The 13,367-nt window shown below is 36.2% G+C and overlaps 1 long non-coding RNA gene across 1 annotated transcript; it reads left to right on the top strand.

Annotated features, from left to right (window-relative positions):
• The first annotated feature begins 8,677 nt into the window (after nucleotides 1–8,677).
• LOC121051696 lies at nucleotides 8,678–11,791 on the top strand. The gene is made up of 4 exons (XR_005806511.1): nucleotides 8,678–8,869; nucleotides 9,195–9,262; nucleotides 10,422–10,451; nucleotides 11,572–11,791. It is a non-coding gene; the product is annotated as an uncharacterized LOC121051696 (long non-coding RNA).
• Nucleotides 11,792–13,367: the final 1,576 nt, after the last annotated feature.

Raw genomic sequence — 13,367 nt, 5'->3', positions numbered from 1 at the left:
TGCCACCAGAGAGTTCAAACGACTAATGTGTTATGCTCATCTACAAGTAGCTTTTGGTTTTATGGTTTCAACTTGTAGTATTTCATATCCTTGGAGGAAATGAATTTGTTGACTCTTTCATTGATATCAATTTACTGAATACATTTTGTATATGGTGCGATTTGAGTTAATTTGATTGTTTAGAACTTTTGTAACAATTAGACAACAAGAATAAATAAAAACTATTGTCTAACATGTTATAGCACAACGTGTTGTCTCAAAGCACAAATACGTTTAATTGTTAGTCTTCACACCACACTTTCTGTCAAAAGAATTGTCAAATGTATACAATAGTCATGACGGCTACAAAATAAAAACTATCGCCTAAATAAAATTCACACAAGGAGCATAAAATAAAGGGACCTCTTAATCGCAATCACACAACGATTGCTAAAGTTGCCCGTCATCTGAGTAAAGTTCACACAACAGTTAATGCTGTCGAGATATGTCGAGCCCTTCAGACAACAGTTCTCTAAATCGACCTTCATCAAACGTCACCGAGATATACGATAGTCAGCCTCCCTATCTGACGACAGTTTTTAGACATCGTCTAATTCAATTTTTGTAGTAGTGTCTTTACCGAGAAGTGCCTCTTGCGCACTTCGTTTTGACGTTGTAAACTCTGGATGCCCTAAAGGCTTCTACCTTCAATCATAGTCTTTTCGCATTCAAAAAAAAAAAAAAAATGGGGCTAACAAAAAATTATTACCAAAACAGTTCTACCTTTTTAAACAACCATGAAGCACATGCATCATAAATAATTCAAAATTGATCAATGAAAAATCAATAGGCACAGATGAACATAAAACTCTTTTTACTTACATAAGTATTTGCCTAAGCATAATTAGCTATAATGAGCCATGGTCATATAGCCGCCAGAAGCCTCAACACTGCCAAGGGTGTTACCTATGGAACCACCATCAGACTGGCTACTGCTTGAGCTCCTGCTCAGCCCGTGATCACCGCTAACGCGCCGCGTGTTAGGTCCATAATTACCGATTAATTATTCTCCTAATCTTGTACTTTTTCTTAATCTTTGCGTTTATTTATATATATATATATATATATATATATATATTGTGCTTTCTTTATCCTGCTAGAAAATGATGGAAAAGCTTGGAAATGCCCTAAAAAGTCAATCTTAGCACATTTTCCTACTCCGACTAGTAGAAACCAAGCTGGGCAAGGAAGAAGAAGCGGCAGACTGACCAAATGAACTCCAAATAAGCTGAAATTTTACAGAAAAATTCTAGATATCCTGAGGATCATTTCTTATGAAGAGTGAAAGACCTGGTTAAGAGTGTAAAGCCTTCAAAAGATCAGTACAAATTTCTGCACTAGAAGACAAAAACTGTGAAACCGGACCTGTACGGATTCGAATAGCATTTCCGGTCAAACCAAGGCTTACTAGGCCCTGAAAATTTATTAGGATGATCTAGATAAGTGGATGAAATTTTGTTATGAAGAAACCGAAGGCCAATTTCAAAGTCTTTGTTGAGATTGAATTGAAGGAAAAAAAGAGAAGAAAGTGCGCAAAATGACGAAAAGGGGGTCAATGCTGGGCAACAACGGATTTCGACCAAGTTGACCAGCCAAGAACATATGTGAAGGGTAAGGACGAGCTGTTAACTAGGGTTAGAGACTTTAGGTTGGAAGATGTGGAGTAGGTTGTTTTGAAATTCAAAATTTGAAATATAATTCAAAATTTTAAATATGACAAGTGGTCCCCCTCTTGCATCTTACGTCTTACACTTTTGTCACTCATTTATTGCTCTGTTTCCTTGCACAATGAGCCTCCTACCGTTACTTTATCTTCTCCACCAAAATATCTATGGGCTTTTAAGTCATTTTCATGTGGACTTAAAGACTAGATCTACATTTTGTGCTCACACATTTGTCCACCACATCCAACCATTCATTTTTTTTATCTCTACCCTCCATTCATCACTTTTGGCCTATATATAGACCCTCCCCTCACTTTGGATGTTTTTAATGTTTTCCTTCATCCATTTCATCTCCTTTCTCTCTCAATTTCCTCTCCATTTTCCATAGTCTTTATCATGTAGTTCATAGTTCTTAGCTTTTGTGTATAGAAAAGTATATAGCTTCTTGGGTTTTGTTCTAAAACTGAAGAGTCTATACATCTTTGATCAATCGCACCTTATTTTCGTCATCTCAAGCCTTTGTTCTTTAAGTTTCTAAGAGTTTTATGGATTTGTATGACAATTTTGGTTTGAAAGAACCGAAATTTCCATACTCTGAAACATCTCTCACTAGTTTTGCATCAAGGGGAGCTAGTTTGGTAACCAACCACTTTCTCCACTCTTCCTCTCTTTTCCTTGATATTATTATGTTTATGGGTTTGATGTATGTAACTATGGGTTGTGAGAGGAATAAATTTTGGGCTAGGCCTTAGCCCTAGCTAAACTCATGTATGAAACAATTTGATGCCATATTTTTGATGAATATGCATGTTTTAAATCCTTTAGTTACTATACTTTAATGCTTTCTTATATGTGTTTATGGATTTGTTACTTAGAAGCATGTGGTAGAAATTAATGAAATCGGAAACTTAAGCTTGATAATCTTTTGTAACTAAGAAGCATGTGTAGCTAATAGGATGGTGGTCTAGCTTATTCTTACGGAAAGAACTAGATTGTTTGGGTTCATTCCTCCATTTCATCTCCTTTCTCTCTCCATTTTCCATAGTTCTTTATCATGTAGTTCATAGTTCTCAGTTTTTGTGTAAAGAAAAGTGTATAGCTTCTTGGATTTTGTTCTAAAACCGAATAGTCTATACATCTTTGATCAATCACACCTTAGTTTCGTCACCTCAAGCCTTTGTTCTTCAAGTTTCTAAGAGTTTTGTGGATTTCTATGGTGATTTGGGTTTGTAGAAACCGAAATTACCATACTTCACTACTACAATTATGGGCTACAAAGACACGATATAAGGATACTTTTTTTTTCGAGGTGTCCTAATAACCCTATGAGGATGACTTACAAAAACAGGAGCAATAGTTTGCTTGGCTCGCCTTATTTTTTCTTCGAAAGTTAAACTTCCCACTTTTTTTTTCCCAAATTTTGCCGCCTTGCCTAGATTTGGTGGGAAGGATCAAATAGATTTGAGCCAAAATGGAAACTTTTCTGCCTATATTTCTCGTTCAGACAAAAGATTACTACAATTTGTTGTACCAATTTTTGCATCTTGCACTGGGTACACCCAGTGGAAACACGCATAATTTTACAGCCTAGAAGCGAGTCAAAATTTGACGCCCAATTTTTAGTCATAAAACATAAACAATTAAAATGTTGTACCTTTTACCACATATTTTGCTAAATTTTGAGTGCAATGATGGAGGGAAATCTATCGCTAAATTTTACATTCATACAACAGAGAAAGTGTAATAGTGTTGTGTGATAAAGTTCTAAAGAAAAAGTTTCCAAAAATTTTCAATTTGTTAGCATTAACACAATAAAACTTCATATTATTAGACAACAGTCGACCGTTATTCTCTTGTCTAAAGAGTGTTGTGTGAATAAATTTTTGTAGTAGTGACATTTAATTGGATGAGCCTATTTGAAGGTAAGGTAAGACCAATATTTTATAAATATGGCAAATATCATTACAATCATCCTTGGATATAAAAAGGTTCTAATCAAAATCAGCGACTTCCATGTCATCGATTTTGGCAGAGTTGAAGTTTGCAACCTCAAGCTCAACATTTTCACCATGCATATTCGACATGATGGGATTCTCTTGCGTTTTTCACGATCTTGTATGCGTTAGCTACCACATTTGGTGCTCTATATATATTTTTCCAATGATCGAATGCTTCAAATTGGAAACACATCTCATTATTACTCAATATTTGGTTGTCCCTCATTGATTGAGTTGCAGAATTCGCACACGTTCCATGAGCCCTAGGCCAGCGGCGCTATCATTGGTGGCGGCTCCTCACTATCCATGGCCGTAGAGGTGGAAAACGGGCTACTAAGCACGAGCACGGCACGGGCCCAACACACTTAAAAGCGGCCCGGCATGGCCCAAGCCCTTTAGTGGCCCGGCACCACCCGAGCACGTTAGAATAACGGGTCGGGCTGGGCCTAAGAATATTGGCCCATTGGCCTGGCCCGGCCAGAGCCCGTAATGGCCCCGACACGGCCCGAGCACGACATATTGTGGGCCGGCCCGTTACAAATACAAAATTTCATTTTGTTTTTAAAAATATAAAAAACTACAATGATGAGATTTGAATATAAGACCTTTTTATTTAAAATCTCATAACAATTCCACAAATGTTTTCTTTTATATTGCTAAAATAATGAAACAAAACATTATATCCTTGTTTTGACATAAGTATTTTTTCTAAATATTACATATATGTTTATTAATAAAGACTAATCATATAATAATACAACTATAGAATGAAGGAAAGAATAATAGATACTAAATCTTCATTATATTAATAAAGATTAATCTCACAATAATATACTAAAAACAATATATTTTGAGGTTTTTTTTCTTTCTTTCTTACAGTGGAATATAAAAAATTATTAGAAATCTAATCTTAAAAAGCTAAGATTAAGAAAAACATTGTAGAACTTAATTTATTTTAATTTTCTAAATAGTTAAATAAAATTAATTTTTATTTGTTCAAATTAAGATTTTAAAATCGTGCTTTATAGTGGGTAGGCACGAGCACGGCCCGGCACGACATGGGCTCGGGCTGTGATGCCCCGGAAATTCGTATTTACTTTCCGAGGATTTTCCGGAATTTAAATTAGTAATTATTGGATGGTTTCGTGGCTCGTGGATGGAGCGGAAGTGTTTCGGGAGAATAATTATTCGGGAAGCGCCATTTTAGGGGGGGCACAAGAGTTGACTTTTTATTCATTGGGATTCTCCAAAAACTTCCTTCACAAAAGTTGTAGAGCGCGTCGATACGAGTTCGTGGACATGTGGAACGCGGAAATCAGAGTTCGTATGAAGAAGTTATGGGCTTCGGAAAAACTTTCTATTTTGGTATAAAAGGACGAAACTTTCCGGAAATTGCAAATAAGGCCAGATTTCCAAAAACGAAAACCCAGCTCAATTTTCTCTCTCCCCTAGCACGAGTGGCCTCTCCACTTCGCCGGCTTCGTTCTCTCTCCTCCGGCCACCATAGGACGCGATTCAAAGTGGGTTCTCTTTGCCTCAAACCCCTCTTGAGGTCTGTGGAAGAATTGGAGCATGAAACGAGCTGTGGAGGGCGGTGCAAGGCCAAGAAGTTTGGCGGCGGCGATGCTTCGAACCCAGATCGGAACTTCCGATTCCGGCCACCTTTGCCTGTGGTTCTTGAGGGCTTTTGAAGCCCATAGAACGTTGATGCTTCTCCCAAAGCGGCTTGGGACGATTTCACTTGTGGAGGACGAATAGAAGCTTTGAAATTCTAGGGTTCATCGAATTTCAGATGTTGCGAGGTAAATTCCAGCCAAACGGCTATGATTTTGACTTTGTGTTAGTTATGAAAGTTTAAATTGGAGTTGAGATGAAGAACTTTGGTGTTGGGAGTTTTGTCAAATTCCGACTTTGGTCCGGCGGCGGTGTCGCCATTGTGGTGGTGTTTTCCGGCAGTTTCCGGCCACCTCAGGGATAGTTTCTTTTCCTGAGTTCGATCTACTCGTCGATACGAGCATTTCGATATATTGTTTGTAATTTTTGGAGATCGTATGAGCATGTTAGGGTTTTTGCGGTTTCAGACCATTCGATGTTTCGATCCGTGAGAATTCGAGCGTCCGATCGACTTGTGGTTTTGGCATATCGATCGTAGATGTATTCTGGAGACATTGGGTGGTCTCGGATGTGGTTTCGCCTTGATTGGCGTCACTTTGGGGATTTTAGTTCAAAACAAGGGTTTCAGACTTAAATCGTTTGTGAATTGTTACTAAGTGGAAACCGATTGTGATTAGGTACTTGAAAAGTATTCTTGGACGGTCGTTTTGTGGGCTGGCTGATTTGTTTTGTATTGAAGACGCAACAGGAGTTTCGAGGTGAGTAATCTCATAAGGTTCATTAATGAACGGAATTACCTTTATCGTTTTGGCGTTAATTATTTAACTGCAAACTATAGTTGGTATTAGTAGGCATTCCTGAGCGAATGACTACGTATATATATATTTACGTGAAATATATATATTCTTGTGGATGATGTGTGATGAATAATATGCATGATGGGTTCATATTATTGTTGAATGAAACTTTTTATAGAAACAATATTGTGGAAAAAGATGTTTTCTATTGTTTGAAAGTTATTGAGTTTGATGTTACATTTTGGAGTCAAGCGTGACTCATTTTAAATGTATTAGTCCTTGTACCAAGGGTCACAGATGGTGAGCAGGGATTAGGTAAGCCGGAACTAGATGGTCGTAACTTTTTTAGGTCAGGGGTGACTTACTTAACATTGACTTGAGACTAGATGGGGTCTGAAAAGCATGGGTGGCAGATGGTGACCAACGGTTGGTTCTAAGACCAGACAGGGTCTGAAAACCAAGAGTCACAGATGGTGATAGGTTGCAGATGGTGACCAATGATTTATCTGTGTTATGAGCCTAGTTACCATATTGTCTTGGAGTATGGGATTAACTGTGACTTTAGATGGTATTAGTGGCATTTCTGAGTGGATGACTGTGTGTGTGTGTGTGTGTGTATATATATATATATATTGTGGGGTATATATATATACATATGTATTCATGTATTAGTGGCTTCGTGGTGAATCTGTGTTGATGTGTTGTGTGTCTAGGTTGGACTGATTTGTTGTTGGTACATCATGGGGGGTAGTGGGGAGCTATCTGATGCTCATGAATACGTGTTTTTAAAAGAGAGTTTCGGATATTCTTTCTTTTAAATGTCCTGGGAGGACTTGTGAATCATATGCTATTATTAGGTTAACGATAGGTATGATTGATGTGCTCATGTGTTTTATCCAGGATGGATCGATTAATAATATTTGAATTGTTAGGTTAACGATTTATATGATTTTGTCACGGTGTGACTTTTGTATTTTCCTTTTTGGAAAAGAGTATTGTTTTGGGAAGCATGGTATGTTTTCCTTATCCCCGAGTCGAAAGGTTTTCCTCGTGTTTGGCCTGAGTTGTGCGGGCTTTTATCCCGTGATTTGGTGTGAGTTGTTTTGAGTTACTCATACGGGCTTGCAAAAACTTACCGGGTTTGTTGTGTGACAACCCGGTGCACTATTCAAACGGTGTAGGGGTTAATCTTGCAAGTCAGGGAAATCGTGGATGAAGCTGAGGTATCCTGTTGGCAGCAGAACTGGTAGGAAGCAAATTTGATTGGGTTTGCCATTGTTATGACTTCCACTTTGTAGTAAACTCTGAGGAGCTTTTACGTTTTATCTTGTTGTTGGCAATTTAATTCGTAAGCTTATGTAATATATGACTCTGTGGGTGGGTCAATATTGATATAGTGGGTTCAGGACATCAAAATGTATGTTGTATAAGGGAAAAAGTTTTCCAGGTATTTTGTATTGATGGCCGAACGTTCACACATGTATAATTATGGGGTTATATATCGATTTTTATTTGCGTTAAAAATCAGGGGCATGACACTGGCCATGGGCCGAGCCAGGCTTAATGTTTAAGTAAATGGGCCGGCACGAGCCCGGCAAGATAATAAATGGGCCGGCCCAAGCACGGCATCAAGCACGACTAGGCCCGCTTAAAATGGGCCGGGCCTGCCCGTTTCCCACCTCTACATGGCCGCTTCCACTGTTGTGGTTCCGCTGGTTATTCCAGTGGCTTCCTTCCAATGTTGAGCGATCGTGTAGACAATATCGTCCAACTCAATTCCCCTTTAGGTTTGCGGTTTCACTCACAACAACCTCCCTTAGGGGCTTCATTAAAATTCTACTCCGGAATACCCTTAGTTCTATTGGGTCAGGAATTATAATTCTTCATAAGAATTTTGTTGTTCTTTTTAGCAACGGACATCGCTGAAATCGACTGATGATGAAATGTCGTGATCCATCCAGCTTGGATATCAATCAATATTGCTTGGTTATCATCATAGCAGAGACATGAAAGTAGAGAGAGTTTTCTCAATCAATTTCCCTTCAGTAATAATCTGATTACAAAAATGCATTATTGATTTGATGTAAAAGGATTCCAAATTGTAATCAAGCATGGACCTAAAGTCAGTGAAGTGGAAATTGTTCCACTTTTCGTGATGTTCGGGGAGTTCGGAGTCGTGGATACTCCCAAAGTGCTCTTCAAGCGTAATCTATAAATTTCTTGGGTTATTTTCAACCATATACTTGAGTAATGTCCAATCACTACAACAAATTTTGTCATATGCAATGGGTTGTAATACAAGGAGCCAAAATTCCTTGCATTTGATGGCATTATCCAAAGAATACTACATGTCCTTACTTTTGGCTCTTGGCATGTACAAAGAATGTAACAAGTCCTTGTATTTAATATTTTGAAATCCAAAAAGTGGTAAGGTCATTGTATATACCTTCATAATCATTGCATTGGAAATCTAAATGCAAAGACTTCCAAGTTAATTCCTTGCCCAACCCTTCACTATTGACACATCGGGTCTATCACTTGGCTATTGGAGAAAACTAACAAAAATCTCTCTCTTACTCCATGTTGAAGAAGATCCCCATATCCCTGAATACCTCAACCACACATGTCTACCGTCTTTGTGCGGATCTGGTACTACAAATGAATACCCATTCCCAAATTGAAGCTAGTTTCTCGATTTCAAGCGTCGCCGTCATCATTGCCACCTTCATTTGGTCTCTTGTTGCTGAAAACTTTTAAGGTCTCTCTTCTCATGGATTTAAATTTTCTTCCAAGAGTTTTTTATGGGTTTAATTTCTGAGATTGACCTTTCAATTTCACTTCTGGGTTTAATCTCTGAATAGCTGATGGTAAAACTCTTTCATTTTCTGTATAGCTTTATCTCGAAAAATCTACTGACTGAGTAAAACCCACATCATATCTTTGGTCATTTTTGAGTTCTTCTTTGACTACTTTAACAAATTCAAAGTCTTTGTGCAATGGTAATAGGTCCAAAGCCCATTCTGACTTGGTGGCCATTAAATTAATATTTCTTTTGATACACTGAAATTCTTTTTGTTTTGTAGAGACTATGAAGAGGAACACAATACACAAGAGGGCTTTACTTTTTCGCTCCCATTTCTTTGGTTTTTGGGTATGCAATTTCTCTTCCAATTGATCAATTCTGGTTTCAAAGTTCAATTCTTTACATTACTTTACTTGGGTTTGAAATTTTCTTTGATTTTACATGTTTGTTGGACTAAGCACTTGCCGGAAAACTAAGTTTTTAAGGACTTTCACCTTTGTTACTGGTACATGCTTATGGTCTTAGTTTTTTACATTGTCTGAAAGTTCAAATCATTGTGGGTTTTCCTAAAACAAAAACTTCAATCCATACTTGGTGTTTGGTATACTTTGTTTTTCCCATTTCTTCTATCCAAATTGTAATCAATTTGCTGTTCGTCCCTCCACAGTTTCAATGTCTATGGATATATGCATAGTTATTTATTTTAGTTTGATTTCCTATAGACATGAAGTGGGTCTGGTTTGTTCTTCAATAATGGTTCTTTTACTTGTTTAATTTGTTTACACTTCAACCACTTCATGAAATTTTGCTCTCTAAGGAAATAATACTTAGCCTAGCTAGTTTCTTTTGGATTTAAATGTTTCCGAGTATGCACAATCGGATGCTTTTTTGGGTAGGCATTTGAACCTTATGTCCCTTCAATATGGGTTGTGAAATTGAAAAATAGCAAAGCAAAGAAGTTGCAAACTTTTTACATATTTGAACTGAGTTTCATTTGATCGCTTGGCAAAGCCACAGTACTGCTATATATCATAATTCATCATGTATTATTTTCTTATTCTTAAGTGCTGTCTATTTTGTTGCTTTCTGTTTTTGATGTTCATGAGGTTGAATCTAATTATGATTGTCATATCAGGTTCATCATATATATATATCATGCTATTTGCGTTTGGTGGATCTTGCTTGTATGGGAGTAAAAATTTGACGATCCTGATTCAGTATGGTGGAGATGATAACAAACAAGTAACTATGTTCATGGAGTTGGAAATACCAAGAATAATACCTGCCTTTTGAATTTTATAGTAATTGTGTATAATTGATTTATTCCAACTTAAGTGGCTTGTTTAAGAGAAGTTTCCCAATGATATTTCAAAGCATCTTGTCCTGCTTCTATTCCCTGTACTTACTACTGCTTTCATTTCCTATACGGTTGGTTGCCCATATTTGTAGTTGCACAAATATTTGAGTGGTAGGATGATAACCTGATCTATTTATGTTTATTATGCAGTTCCATTCTTGGAGAATGTCCTAAGACATAGTAAGTAGGCATCCTATATTAGTAGATTCATTGTCCAAGTTGTTTATATTTAAGTCATATGTCAAGTTTAGAATGGTATATAGAATTTGCACGGTTAACTAAAGCATTCAATAGAAAATAAGTAAAATTGAATTCATGGAATTTACATAAGCATTTTGCTACTAACTTTTAATTGAATTCATGGCTGCCAAGCCATTGCTTTCAAAGAATGAGCACGCACTAGTCAAGCAAATACATTGTGTGTAAAGTGTTGGATTAATTAATTCATGTCAATTAGAGGACTATCAGTACACTTTCAGCAAAATGTCTACAAAGTAACTTGCTGGATTTTGATATTTGGAGCAATGATTGAAGATTGACTTTATTTTATTGGGTTTGAGTTAGTTTTTGTTCATGACAGATACCAAACATATGTGGTAGAAATATTGGGTTGCAAATCCCAATTTGAGATTGACCTTTAAACATCTCATTCTTGCCATTCTGCTTTGCCTCGTATTGGAAATGTATCATTTTTTTTTTTTTAAGGATTCAATTTCTTTGTGACACTAAATATGTGCATGCTGGACTATATTGTCTGATGTAGTTAGGTGAGAAATCAAACTTAATTTTTATGTACACACACAAGCCTAAATTGAAAGTTAGGAAATATTATTGGATAAAATATAGATTAACTTGGTTCTTTACTTTACATCAATTTGTGGTTGTTATTGCTGCACTTTTACATTGATTGTTATGAAATTAGTTGTTTTATTGTAATTAACTGAGGTTGGTATGTATGGGTTGGTTCCTTAAGTTGTATGCTAAGGTACTCTGGCTGCGCCTAAATGAAACATTGTAATTGTACTTAATATTTTGGCTTAAATATATCTGTAAAGTACCTAAATAGGTGTTCCTTCAAGAAGCCACTTAATTTTATTTACATGATTGGATTTCAGTGTTTGATGATTTGTTAGTTTATATGAAATTGACTCTTTTCACATGACTAAGCATCTTTCTTAATTAGATTATATGATCATCAAGTTGGAGTTTTCTTTATGGCTTGATCTGTATTAAACAGTTTGCAATTCTAAGTTACATAAGCGCTAAACTCTAATGACTGGTTTTCTTCCAATATTCTCAGAATGAAGCAAGGACATGGCCACTTGAAGGCTCAAACAGAAAGCTTTTGAGGTGATCTCGGGAGTAGATGAGTATGGATGACTCTCCCCACACCAAAATACACTCACCCCAAGCTTCAGTGATTTGCATTTTTGCTAATTTTTGCTCTGGTGTCTCTACTTGTGTACATGTATCTTGATTTTGCTAATCTAGCTTGTTATAGCTTAGTAGCATCATTTTTTTTTTTTGAAAGGGTAGCATTAGTTTTTTATGTACACTTTTTTTTGGTCTGTATGTACACTTGAACTAATTGTATTTAATTCAAGGAATAAACAAAATTCAAAATGACATTTGTGGTAATTTCTTTTATTCAGTTTTAATTTTTTTTATAAATGTTTTCTAATACCAAATGCAAGGAATGATATGCAAGGAATTATCCTTATATATCAGTTAACCATAGTTAACCTCAGGTGTTAAATTCCTTGCATTTGTGAACTCAAATGCAAGGAATTTTTAGGTTCTTGTATTTGCTCTTTTGCAAGGACTCAAATGCAAGGAATATTCCTTGCATTTGGGCTAATGCAAGGAATTTCCAGTTTTTTACAAGGAAAAAAATCCTTGTAAAAGGCCATTTTTCTTGTAGTGAATGGAGTGAAGTCGAGCTATTATTTCAGAGCCTTAAATGCTTCCATAAAAATAAAATAAATTTCTAAGCACAAACAGCCACCAAAAAATTAATTTCTAAGGGTTTTGGATTAGACTGAAACAATGCATTTTGCAATAATGGTTAGAAACAAATTAAACTTGTTCAAATCCTTAATGAACCAATGTTCGGAATAGCACGAATCCCCACAGTTTGGCTTAGAATATCATGTTACAAGAAAGGTGAGAGGTAGAAGAAGAGGTATAAGACTATCCTAATACAGAAAACAAGAATTTAAAGAAAGCAGCAACTTTGAGTAAATCATACTTGGTGTGTTCTCGATCTTGCGTTAGGAGTTCTTGAAGCTTCAAGCTAGCAGGAGCAAAGTGTGGGAGGTGGTGTAAGGGTGTGTAGGACGCAAGAAGAAATGCTCACGGGGGTGCTGGTGAGGAAAGAAGGGTTTTAGGTTTTTGGTGCTCCAAGAGTTGTAGGAAAAAGAGATTTATGACAAAGTAGATGTGTAATCTATTGATAATAGGAGCCTCTATTTATAGAGAATAACAAGCACAATATCTTAGTACGAAGAATCATATTTTCATGAAGACTAGGATGTCTAGAATAATCTACCCCTATTACAATTAGGATAAGAAAACCTGTTTGGGCTATGAATCTCCTTCAACAAGTACCAAATGTTTAATCTTCGTCAATTTGTAATATGTAAATACACAATTATGGTTAGAACACCAACTTCTGCATTTTGTAAAATAATAATAGATTTAGTTATATTACATATCCAGCATGAAAGTAAGCCAACATTTTTTGAATTATAATTGCAAGACAGGCTTTAATGAGGATTTTTAAAATGAGGACTAGTTGAGGACTTTCTAATCAACAGTTGTGTGACCCATTTTTCGATCACATTTCGTCAAATCAACCGTTAGATGTTTAGAAATTCATGAGTAAATCATTTTTGCAAATTTTCTACCAAACTGAAAACTATTAAGGCATTCATAATCCTAATTTATTATTTATAAAAGGATTAATTTCACTTTACCCCCCTGAGGTTTGGGGGTGAAATGATTTCACCCCCTAAACTTTCAATTTTGAATTTTTACCCCCTAAACTTTTCAATTTCAATCAGCCGTGTCCAATTTTTACTGTTCCGTCCAAATTGG

Source organism: Rosa chinensis, chromosome 1, assembly GCF_002994745.2.
Source record: "Rosa chinensis cultivar Old Blush chromosome 1, RchiOBHm-V2, whole genome shotgun sequence".
NCBI classification, from domain to species: domain Eukaryota; kingdom Viridiplantae; phylum Streptophyta; class Magnoliopsida; order Rosales; family Rosaceae; genus Rosa; species Rosa chinensis.
This window is presented reverse-complemented; position numbering and strand designations above follow the sequence as displayed.